Source organism: Mchenga conophoros, linkage group LG3 (assembly GCF_057382185.1).
Source record: "Mchenga conophoros isolate Kocher_MC1m ecotype Shallow Benthic linkage group LG3, M_conophoros_male_GT1.1, whole genome shotgun sequence".
In the NCBI taxonomy this organism is placed as follows: domain Eukaryota; kingdom Metazoa; phylum Chordata; class Actinopteri; order Cichliformes; family Cichlidae; genus Mchenga; species Mchenga conophoros.
The window spans coordinates 3,742,839-3,755,406 of record NC_140528.1 but is presented as its reverse complement, the minus strand read 5'-3'; the positions used below and the strand labels follow the sequence as shown (position 1 = coordinate 3,755,406).

Genomic DNA, 12,568 nt, shown 5'->3' with positions numbered 1-12,568 from the left:
CAGCTTACAGAGGCATCTAGTTACCCACTCTGGAATTAAGGCATACAGCTGTGACATCTGTGGAAAAACTTTCAGCCGGAGAGGGTACCGAAATACACACCTACGCATTCACACCAGACATGATGTGTACTGCTGTGAACAGTGTGGCAAACAGTTTACAACAGACGCACACTTACAACGACACATGTTTACCCACACTGAGGAGAGACCTTATCAATGTGACCTGTGTGAGAAGACTTTTAAAGCTCCACATGACCTGAGACAACACCAACAGATCCACACCAGAAAGAGACTCTACAAGTGCAGCTACTGTGAGGTATGTATTTATATTGTTATCTTGTCATTTTAGCCTGACTGTTTGGAACAACTCTGCTCATTAAACTGTGTTAGCATGTTAGCAATTCTACTGCATGGAAAAGCAGCTCTGAGTGATTATTCAGATTTTCCTTTCAGTTATGATTTTAGTATTACTGTAGTATTATGGTGGTAGTATTGTAGTTATTGCAGCCCAGTAAACTGAGTGTGTTAACTGAAACAGTCAAATGTAGTTGGACGTCTGCAGAGATGCTCTTTATTTCAGGCGACGTTCAGGATACAAATGTTGAAGGACTGACTTACACTGTCTTTGTGTCTTTGTTTAGAAGCAGAGCGACACAGATGGATCCAGTTCTCAACCCTGTCATCACTGTGGTGGTGGGAAAGACTTTCATTGTGACCTCTGTGGAAAAACTTTCAGTCAGCAAAAGACCCTAAAAGTACATCAACGTAGACACACTGGAGACAAACTGAAATACTGCAAAGAATGTGGGAGAAGCTTCACCACACCAAGTGATTTAAAACGACATGAACTGATTCACAGTGGGGTTAAAAAGCACCTCTGTGATCAGTGTGGGTCATCCTTCACCACTGTAAGGGACCTTAAATCACACAAACGAGTCCACACAGGAGAGAAACCACACAAGTGCAGACACTGTGAGAGAAGCTTCTCACATTCAGGTAGTCGTAACATTCATGAACGTGGACACATGGAAGGAAACTACAGCTGTGACCAGTGTGACAAGAGCTTCAGGAATCTCAGTTCATACTCTGCACACAAACGATCCCACGTTACTAATAAACTGTTTCACTGTTACCAATGTGCCCAAACATTCATCTCATTGTCTGCTCTGTGCAAACATCAGCGCGATCACTCAGGGCTGAAATCACTCCCATCACTGGATCACAGTGAATCTGAAGACACAGAAAGATCCTCTGGTTTCTGTGTCAGACTCAAAAAGCTTGAGATCAGGCTCCACAGAGTTCAGATAGAATCTCCTGTAAAAATCTGATGAGGCAGCTGTGAATCAAACTCTTCCCCTAGTTCCATTTTAAGCTTTCAAAACTGTCCTACTGTAGAGTTCATGTCAAGTGGTTAGATTTCTTTTCATCAGTTGGTTGAAAACTGTTTCCTATTATAAAGTTTTTGTTTTAATGTATTTTGATGCACATAAATGTTTTCTTGTTCAGGTTCTTTATGTTATTGAATCTTGCAAATGTTAAATAAAAAATTCAAATGTTAAATATCTTCACTGATGGTTTAAATAAACTGTCCTTTCAGCTTTAGCTCCTAATTTATTCATTATTTATGGATGTAGCACAGCAGCCGTCTCTTGATTAACACATGGAGGGCTCGGGATCTGATGGTGTCGTCTCCCTAATTTGCCCACTCAGTAAATCTCACTCATGGCCAAGAAATTGAAATAAACCTTGTTTCCCTGCTGGATAGTGATCCACTGTAACTCTGCTCCTCCTTCCTGTTTAGGATTTCTGTGGCTGAAGTAAAATTCCCTCCATCCATCACTTATCCCAGCTAACCCAAAGTGAAATAAAGTTTTGCTCGTCTTAAAAAAGCATTACTGATGATGATGATGATTTATATAAAATGCATATAGCAACAGTAGCACTTTAGTTTGGACTTTATGATTTCTGTAACTGGAAAATATTATTTTGTTTAAAGACAGAAGTGACCGCATAGTTGCAACATCAAAGGGAAATATTAATTAATTAGCATCAAGTATATTTGTTGCTTAAGCATTTGCACTATAACTTAAGTAGGATTATAACTTTTAAGGAAGGAAAGATTTCAGATATTTAGTTCACTGTTTCAGTTATTTTATATGAAATTAAAACATTTACGTTGGTCAAACATGATGCTCTAAATCAAATAAAAGTTTGAAAATAAATGATGTATTTTTAAATGCTGCAACAAATGTTCACAAAATGTAACTATAATTAAAACCAGTTAAACAAAATCAAATGTTTGAATCATGCTTAACCAAATGCCAGGCTGGAGAGCTGAACCTAAAGTATACGTAGAAAGATTTCAACATCTGAGCAGTTTTTAATGTTTTTATCACATATAAATGTCACAGCAGTGGGTCCTGGCCCAATGCTTTGTGTTTTTGGTTTTCTTTGACTCTTGTTTTTCTTGGTTTTTGTTCTTCTTATTTATCAGTGTGGTGGGGCGTGGTCTGCGGTGCCATGCGGACGCACCTGCACGGCATCCGCAATCACGCCCGCCGTGTTAAAACACGGGGACTCAGGGGTTGGTGGTTGTGTGGTGTGACGTCTGAGGTGGCAGCGAGGCTGGACTAGCCAGCCCGCCGACCCCCGGCCTAGCGGGGCTGTCCCGCTCCTCTGCCTCCAACTCCGGCTGCCCTGGAGCAGGGACCTCCGTCTCCTCGCACAGCTGCTCCGCCACCGCCTCCGCCACTCCCGTTTGGAGTGGCTCCCCGCACTGCGCCTCCGCCCCCAGCAGGCACAGCCCCTCGTCCACCTCTTGGTGGAGCGACTCCTCTGCCTCCGGCAGGTATAGACCCTCGCCCGCCTCGTCCTCGGCCTCCGATTGGAGCGGCTCCTCCACCGCTCCCGGCAGGAGCAGCCCTTCACCCGGCTGCTCCTCCTTAGTTTCTGTTCCCGTGTCCCACGTTTCATCGTTTCATGTCGAGTCAGCCCTGTCTCTCTGTTTCCTGTGTCTCCCCAGTCAGCCCCGCCTCCCTCGGGCACTCATGTGTGATACAGAGTAATAAACCTGACTACATTTGTTACACTCTCTTTATTACCTGTTACTTTAAAATTCATACACTAATTATGTCTGCCCATCTCTCTAATGTGAAGGTCAAAGGTCAACATCCCAGTGACATAAGAATAATCCCAAAGGGGCAAAGGCAGCGGTTAATTTAGCACATTTAGCATTAAGGGTACAGCAAGGATATACTTTTACTTATTGCGGCAGGGGTGTGGTCTCTGGCCTGCTGCAGTGGAGGCTGGTGGCGGGACGTTGGACGGCACAGGTGAGGGTGATGGAGCTCATGACTCTCCCCTTTATAGTGACGGAGGAGACTGGCGTGGGGGAAGCGTGTAGTGGAGGAAGCCGAGGAGAGAGCTGGTTTCTGGCTACAAAGACGGCGTCAAACCAGAAAAGATTGCTCGTGGTCAAATAATGTGTCAATCACCTGTGAATCAAACTGTGTGTGGCTCAGTTCATGTCACAGTGTTGTTTAGTATATCTTCACTTGTCTCACTCTCCTTCTGTTCTGTCCATCAGGACGATCCTCAGCGCTTACACAGATCCTCCATCGATGTTTTGGATCCAATCAGTGATCAGTTCTACGAGGAGGCCTGGATGTTCACCAGCGCTCGCTACACCTCCATCTACCAGAAGGTGAGTGTACTCCTTTGTACTCAGATTAACATTTTACTTCTTAAAATACATTTTCATATATGAGCTTTCTATTATTTCATGGGCCATTTAATCAATATTAAAATTACAAGCATATCAACAAAGGTGAAGCTGGTTTTTTCCACTTGCTGTCACACAGTCATGGAGGAATACAATAAATACATAATCAGTCATAGATCCTGAACAATGACATTAAAAGAAAGTCTGTGGCTCTAAAAACTAAACAGTATAAAGACATGCTCCAAGCTGCTGTTTCTCTCCTACTCCTCTAGGTTTTCCACTGTCGGCCATCCAGCGATGCTGGAGGGCTACCTGGCCAATGCTGGCCTACACAAAGAGGTCCCGGCTCGGAGGAGCTGAAGAAGATCCTTGCCTTCCTCGTCAGTTTCCTCTTCAGTTCCTATCCCAACAAAACCTTCTTGCACCTATTAGCTCCAAAGAGGCTATGGTGCCCGTGGAGGTCTGGACCTGAGGCCTGTGCTCATCACGTGGATAGAAAACACTCTGACACCATTCTGGAGGTCTGATGGGACTCTGACCAAAACACAGATGAAATAAAACTTGTGGCTGGAGCTTTTAAAATGACTTTTTCACCTCATAGATTAATGCTCATGATTGCATGTTAGCAAGACAGCATCTCCCCAAGGTGAAACTCTCAGGAGACATTTACTCTTAAACTGTAATCTGGTTGAGACTACTTGAGGAGATCTTAGTAGCGAGTATGTGGATTTAGTCTCTTCACCAACAGCAGACAGACCCATGCCAAGAAAGCAGACATGTTCTCAAAGAAAGCCGAGAGCAGAGATTGGAAAAAGCTAAAAAGAAAAAGCTGCAGCTTCAGACGACTATCTGCCTGTAAGGCTGAAAAAGTCCAGTTACGCTCTATTTTGGAAAAGCTCCCAGTTTTGGTAACCTGGACTTTTATTTGCCCTCTTCTGCTACAGATGTTGACTGTGACCTCAGAGGCCAACTGGACCACACAGCTGCAGCAGGAGTGAGGGAGAGGAGTCTTCATCCAGCTTCAAAGAAAACATCCAGGTAAAGTGACGTGGATCAGCGGATAAAGCCGTCTCCACTTTCAAAGGAGATCCTCTGAGAGAGAGACTCTCTGAGCCATTTTAGCCTCAAATTATAGGACTTTATAGTACAGCAACACTTTTAAAGGACAAAAATAACACAAACTGTGACTGTAATACAAACAAAGTATTGCATGTGTTTTTAAAAGTGTTCTTCCGATGGGCAGGATATCACTATTAGACTGTCCCACCAGCCAACTTCAACAAGAGACCACAGCAGCATTCAGTGATCAGCACAGATGTTCCTCTAACACTCAGCATCTGATCCCTGTTGGTCTGTGTGCTTCTGCTTTTGCTCAGTTAGAAACCCTGCAGCAACCCGACCCAAAACTGTGTCTTCTTGTTGGCCTCAACGTTGAAGTGTCAAACGTCCAACATCTGGAAAGGAAACCACGCCAGTGTACTGTGATGTTTCACCAACATGTGGCAGACGCTGGTCCTGCCTTTCATGCTGACATCAGCAGAGAGCCCCGCCTACCTCAAAGCCTCCCCTGTCATGTATTGATCAGGATGATTATGAAGATGAGCGAGTGCAAATAAGACTGTAAAAGTCCACGAGCAGAATGTTTGGATGCTTTCTAATGATTCATGAATATCATGAGAGTGTTTGTGTGTTTTGTCTTTTCTTTGCTGACGTTTGTTACTAACAAAGACAATTTACGCTCTGTGTGTGTTTTCATCCTTACCAGCCGCACTCTAACTGCAATGAAGGAAACAAACTGTAGAAATGGTCGACTCAGTGACTTCATAAAATATTGAAGTGGTTCAGGTAGAGCCAGTTTTTAAATGACCATGAACACTGAGCGTATTGTATCTGTACAGCATGTTTTTCTATTAGACAGATTTGTAACAGAGGCCTTGCTCTCAGTAAGTTTGAAATCCTTTTCTGATTTATTTTGTAATCTCTGATCTTTGTGTATCCTGCTCAGTTTGCATGCTGCCTGTAGGAGTTTCTGTCTTTGTATTTGAAGAGAATTCATTGAATATACTCAGCTGCTTCCCTTTGGTGCCTCACACATCACTGAAGTTTTTCAGTGTCCAGTTATTTGTTTTTAATAGCTGTTTGAATTCTCTGTATGTTTGACCCTGTAGACTGTTTAATGGACTGCTCGTCTTCCTGTTTGTAACCACTGCCTGTTTAGGACTAAAGATTTGGATTTTTGACTTTAACACAGCCTCTGCGTGTCGTCCCTTTGTGTCCTCGTCCTCTGTGAATGTGTCACAGATGTTTCCATGATAATAACACAGCTTTCCCACAGTGGCTTGCAGCAGCATTTATTCACAGCACATTTGAGAAAGGTTCAGATTAACTCGATGAGTTTATATTCAGAATGATTCTGACAGTGGGCCACTGTGAATTGTGATCTTTCATCAGGTCAATGTTTAAGTTCAGTATTTCAAAGCAGGAGCTATGAACAGTCATCATGTTGGCATTATTGATTGCAGTTATGTTGATTGCAGTTATTTACATCAGACTTCTTCTCTGAGATAAGAGCACCATTTGTGGGAAAGATGACAGTATTTCCAGGCTGGATGCTGTTTGCAGGGAGAACTGAATGAAAGTCTCCTGCACCTCAGCGCTGAGGTCCACACCTGTGAACACAGATGAGGTCAATCTGCTGCAGCACGTAGAGCTTTACTGATCAGCAGGTTCAAAGGATTCAGCAGAGCGTAGAGTCAGAGCTAAACGCCACATCACCATAGAGTTTGTTAACAACAGCTTTCTTTGCCCTTTGTCTCGATGGACTGAATCAGGGATACTCGTCATACTTCACCTCAACCACGTCACTGAGAGACCCCAGCCTGACACAGCAGCAGAGATGATGAAAGCAGAAACAGTAAACAGATGCTTCAGTTGTGTTTCTCTCTGTGTGTGCGCTCACGCCCACTTGTGTGTGTGAACTTTCCACGTACCTCAGCTTGTTTCTCCAACATGAGCCATCAGGGCTGAAAAACATCACTAACACATGAATTCTTTCTCTTTTTGTTATCACCTGTGATCATGTGTCTTATGTTTCTGTCATTCACCAGTTCTTGTATAGTTACGTGTAACTAGACTTCTGTGGGACGTAAATGATTGTTTTGTATGCAGATCTGTACAAAGGATGTAAACACTTGATTACAAAGGAGATCTCAGCTGTGTTGTTGTGGATGGACTTCAACGTATTTGTTAAAAAAGAGAATAAAGCAAAGTGTTTTAGCTGTTTGGGAGTTTTTGTTTGATTCGATTCAGTTTTATTTCTATGGAGTCAAATAATAACAAAGGCTCTAGAACAGCCCTGAGTTTGTCCAGGTGACACTCCTCTGAAGAACAAAGACAAAGAGGAAGAAGGGGATTCGTTTTCAAGTCTTGTTTCTTTCAAAATAAAAGCTGAAATGTTTTGGAAGCATGATAATATTTCAGCCAGGATGCCGTCTCCAAGGAGACCTGCACCTCAGCGCTGAGCTCCACATCACGCCCTGTGAAAGCACAGATATAAATCTGCTGCAGTGAGACGAACTTTACCCAACACAAGTGTAGAAGTAGACATTTGACTTTACCTACAACCTGTTAACAACAAAGCTTTCATTGCCTCTGTTGTTGATGTCATGTAGGACTAATCATACTTCACATCAGCCATGCACACGTCAGAGGATCTCCAGGCTTCCAGTGATAAAGCCAAGCAGATGATGTGAACATAGCAATAGTAAAACATGCATCATAATCAGCTGTATGTGTCGACTATGTGGCACCTCAGTCTTGTTGGCATGAAGAAAAGTTGTGTAACATGTAGCATAAGGGCTGCAAAGACATCATGTAGACAGCAGTCGTCTGTTAGTCGTAACGTATCTCCTGTTAAAGAGTTAAATGTGCGTTCTCCATCTCTGTCCTCTCACAGCTCGCCGTACACCAACTCCAGCTGTGGTAACCATGGCTGTGCCCATCAACACGCTGAAGCTGAGACGCCACCCGTCACTATGGCGACTCCAATAGGGTTACCTGTCAGCTGTGGACGCATGAAAGGAAAACAGCAGAAACACAGACATGTTTACTGGAACATTTCCTATTGACAGCTTTATGGAAAAGTGGGTTTAAACACTTTTCTATGTTTTATTTTGTTTATTTATGGATTTATTGTGAAAGGAATTTCAAAGGTTTAATTTGACCTTTCCCCTGTTTTTCATACAGACTGGAGACGAATGGATGGTGCTTTCTTTGTTTGTCTAAAGATAATGAATAAAACTCTACAGACATCTTAAACCACCCTCCTTTCTATATATTTTGTTATATAAATGGAAAGTATATAAGACACAAACTGAGCTTACAGTGGGGCAAAAAAGTATTTAGTCAGCCACCGATTGTGCAAGTTCCCCCACTTAAAATGATGACAGAGGTCAGTAATTTACACCAGAGGTACACTTCAACTGTGAGAGACAGAATGTGAAAAAAAAAATCCATGAATCCACATGGTAGGATTTGTAAAGAATTTATTCGTAAATCAGGGTGGAAAATAAGTATTTGGTCAATAACAAAAATACAACTCAATACTTTGTAACATAACCTTTGTTGGCAATAACAGAGGTCAAACGTTTACTATAGGTCTTTACCAGGTTTGCACACACAGTAGCTGGTATTTTGGCCCATTCCTCCATGCAGATCTTCTCGAGAGCAGTGATGTTTTGGGGCTGTCGCCGAGCAACACGGACTTTCAACTCCCGCCACAGATCTTCTATGGGGTTGAGGTCTGGAGACTGGCTAGGCCACTCCAGGACTTTCAAATGCTTCTTACGGAGCCACTCCTTTGTTGCCCGGGCGGTGTGTTTTGGATCATTGTCATGTTGGAAGACCCAGCCTCGTTTCATCTTCAAAGTTCTCACTGATGGAAGGAGGTTTTGGCTCAAAATCTCACGATACATGGCCCCATTCATTCTGTCCTTAACACGGATCAGTCGTCCTGTCCCCTTGGCAGAAAAACAGCCCCATAGCATGATGTTTCCACCCCCATGCTTCACAGTAGGTATGGTGTTCTTGGGATGCAACTCAGTATTCTTCGTCCTCCAAACACGACGAGTTGAGTTGATACCAAAAAGTTCTACTTTGGTTTCATCTGACCACATGACATTCTCCCAATCCTCTGCTGTATCATCCATGTGCTCTCTGGCAAACTTCAGACGGGCCTGGACATGCACTGGCTTCAGCAGCGGAACACGTCTGGCACTGCGGGATTTGATTCCCTGCCGTTGTAGTGTGTTACTGATGGTGACCTTTGTTACTTTGGTCCCAGCTCTCTGCAGGTCATTCACCAGGTCCCCCCATGTGGTTCTGGGATCTTTGCTCACCGTTCTCATGATCATTTTGACCCCACGGGATGAGATCTTGCGTGGAGCCCCAGATCGTGGGAGATTATCAGTGGTCTTGTATGTCTTCCATTTTCTGATGATTGCTCCCACAGTTGATTTCTTCACACCAAGCTGCTTGCCTATTGTAGATTCACTCTTCCCAGTCTGGTGCAGGTCTACAATACTTTTCCTGGTGTCCTTCGAAAGCTCTTTGGTCTTGGCCATGGCGGAGTTTGGAGTCTGACTGTTTGAGGCTGTGGACAGGTGTCTTTTATACAGATGATGAGTTCAAACAGGTGCCATTCATACAGGTAACGAGTGGGGGACAGAAAAGCTTCTTACAGAAGACGTTACAGGTCTGTGAGAGCCAGAGATTTTCCTTGTTTGAGGTGACCAAATACTTATTTTCCACCCTGATTTACGAATAAATTCTTTACAAATCCTACCATGTGGATTCATGGATTTTTTTTCACATTCTGTCTCTCACAGTTGAAGTGTACCTCTGGTGCAAATTACTGACCTCTGTCATCATTTTAAGTGGGGGAACTTGCACAATCGGTGGCTGACTAAATACTTTTTTGCCCCACTGTATATGATACTAAGGACCCTGGAGGTCAGTCCACCTTTATAATTCAGCACAGCCTGGAGTCTCTTAGTCAAGCTTGTTTGTGTTTTCTGTGAGGAAGTTTTCAGCAGCAGCTCTTTTCTTGGATGTTGGTTCCCTTTGTTTCCATCCTCTGTTAAGATGTTTCAGTAATGTTGAGGTCTGGGGAGGCCAATCCATGGCTGACGTCCTGTGATGCTGCATTAGCAGTTTGTTCATAGTGAAAAATGAAGCCACTGCCAATCAGACATTTGCACAGTGGATCAACTTCTGATGGTACTGTCCTGAATTCCACACCTATAATATGTTTGCACATACTGATGAATATGTGCAGCTGATTTTCAGTCCAGTTCCTGTGTGACAGACGCCAGTCTTTCTGCCTGTGTCCTTCCTTAACAATAGAGCCATCCTTCCACTGAGACTGTTTCTGATGAGGCTTCACTGAGCAGTAGATGGATCCCTCAGCTCATCTAATCGTCCTATTTCTAACACATGACTGTCAGAAACTGTTAATCTGCTGCAGCTCTTTAACTCCTCCACTTCTTTTTTTGTAATCTCTTAGTTTCCTCATCTTTTAAGGTGGCACTGCACACCAGATCCAAAGTCAACATGCTGTTATATAATGGAGTTGAACCTGTAATGGAGTTTGATTTAAACCAATCAGCAATTAAGTGAATGATGATGAGCAAAGATGGTGGAGGTGGTGGATGAAGACCCGGACAGCTGTGGTTGGCTCCTCGTATAGAGCAGAGTGAGGTTGTGTTTGCACATTATTATAAAACCATGTTCACCATATATTTTAGCTGCAGACAATAACATGATTTCTTTGCTGTGGTGATTTTATTCCACTTTGGTAAAATGGAAAACCATCATTTCTTGCTGTAATTCACACATTATTCCAAGAGCCTCAACACAAGCCTTGTAGTCCGACCATATATAGACAAATCAATAGTTGTGTTTGTAACAGCTCATGAACATGAATCGTTCCACATTACTTTAAAATCATTGTAAACTAAACTGGAATAAATGAGTGTTTATATATAGTTTTGTCTCAGCTGTTCATACACAGTGTTTCAGTTCTTATCAGAGTCCCACCGTCTCACTGTGGTGAACCTTTAGCTCTGTTGTAAGCGTGTTGTTAGACCAGGTTTCCCTCATTTAAAAATAATCTCTCATTAGAAATGGACATGATGTCTAAGACATAGAAATGCTTATTATGGGTTCACTTGATGTCACTGAAAAGATGCACATGGGTAACGTGCAGGCCGTCCAGCTCCGAGGTTTATCTCCTCACCTCGAGTCTGCGACACTCTCTCCGTGTCCTCTCAGATAAGGGCGCGCACATTTCTGCACGATCTTCTAAATTACAAAGAGCGACTCACAAAACAGAAGCTCACAAAACACTCATCACAAACCAAAAATGGCTCCACTGAGCGTCAAACTGTCACCAGAATTTACTGATAATCTAAAGACTCACAGAACTCATTTTGTCTCATTGTGTCTTAGTTTGAGACATAAGTGCATGATCATAATACTGTGTAGTTAGATGAGACAGAGCTGATGCTTGCTCTTAATTATCCTCTTCATGTTTCCCGAGCCTCAGCAGTGGAAGCTACCATGGATAGAAAGACTATGACTCATCTTAAATCTCAAATCTTTGTCTCCAAAGAGCTGCTGATGTGTCCGATATGATCCACAAGCTTAAACTAGGATTATAAGTGTGTGCAGTGATGTGTGTGAAACCTCTGAGGACTCACACGTGTGTGCTTCAGCCCACACACACATATGAAGCACTGCGACCTCACACAGAAGTGTTTTACACATCCAGCCTGAATCCTGATCATTTCTACAGTTTATTAAGTTCAGCTTCACCTGAACATCAGTGATGAAGCTGCTCTGACTCCATCACAGCTCACAGCTGTTGGAATGAGTCAAACAATGAAGAAGGTTCAGAAACAGCTGATGATTTTACAGAAACATGATGCAAACATGAAAATGGACACATGATTTTTTATTAACAGACACTGTTTATGTTTCACTGTGCATGACGTCATCAACACTGACACCAGGGGGCGCTCATCACCAGCCTGAGGAAGTGTGATAATGGGGGGAGACGCAGTGTTGTGTGTACTGCAGTCGGACAGAAGGAAAAACTTCCTCCTGAAAACATTTTCATCCTTCCCAAAAGTGTTTGAGTCAAATGTTACAAATATATAAATACAATAAAACACAGGGTCTTACATAAAATTAGTGATGCAGTTGTGCACTGAGCACCTTTCCAATGTTCCTTCCTCAGATGAGTCCAGCTGCTGAACACATTAACATCTGTATGTAAATGTAGCCGAGAACCAACCTGAGCACTGCTGGGAAAATACAAAGGCAACCATCAAAGTGCTGTATTATCTTATTTATTCTGAATGTTGACTTAGATCCACACCACGATTTATGAAACTATAGAACTAAAATAACAACAATCGTCTGCTTCTTTAAAATTTCTTTCATTACATCAAACCAGTGAAAACTGAAAAAAACAAAGAGCTGTTAGCATGTTCAGACCAACTTTGAGACAGAGACTGTAAAGTTCTGCACTTTAAATCCTGCCTGTGTTCCTGCAAATGATTCACACTGAAAGTATCTTAGTTTAGTATTGAGTGAGCCACAAAGCAGCCTGATAGCTTTAAAACAGTAAAAGTAAATGAAATTGACAGTTTCAGTGTAGCTGGATCTATTATTGGGGGGTCATGACCCCCGTAACCCCGCCTGGTCCTGAGGTCAAATCCACCATCTTTGTTTCAGAGCTTCATGTTCTCCCGTGTTTGTGTGCGTCCTCTCCGGTACTCCGGCTTC

At 42.9% G+C, this 12,568-nt stretch overlaps 1 protein-coding gene and 2 long non-coding RNA genes across 3 annotated transcripts in view; 2 read left to right on the top strand and 1 right to left on the bottom strand.

Annotated features, from left to right (window-relative positions):
* Positions 1-12,568, bottom strand: part of LOC146577017 (protein NLRC3-like) — a 543,118-nt gene that overhangs the window by 436,280 nt on the left and 94,270 nt on the right. The gene's annotated exons all lie outside the window — the stretch shown is intronic.
* On the top strand, positions 155-745 carry LOC146577020 (uncharacterized). The gene is made up of 2 exons (XR_014891622.1): positions 155-316; positions 642-745. It is a non-coding gene; the product is annotated as an uncharacterized LOC146577020 (long non-coding RNA).
* LOC146577019 (uncharacterized) lies at positions 7,729-8,038 on the top strand. The gene is made up of 2 exons (XR_014891621.1): positions 7,729-7,863; positions 7,967-8,038. It is a non-coding gene; the product is annotated as an uncharacterized LOC146577019 (long non-coding RNA).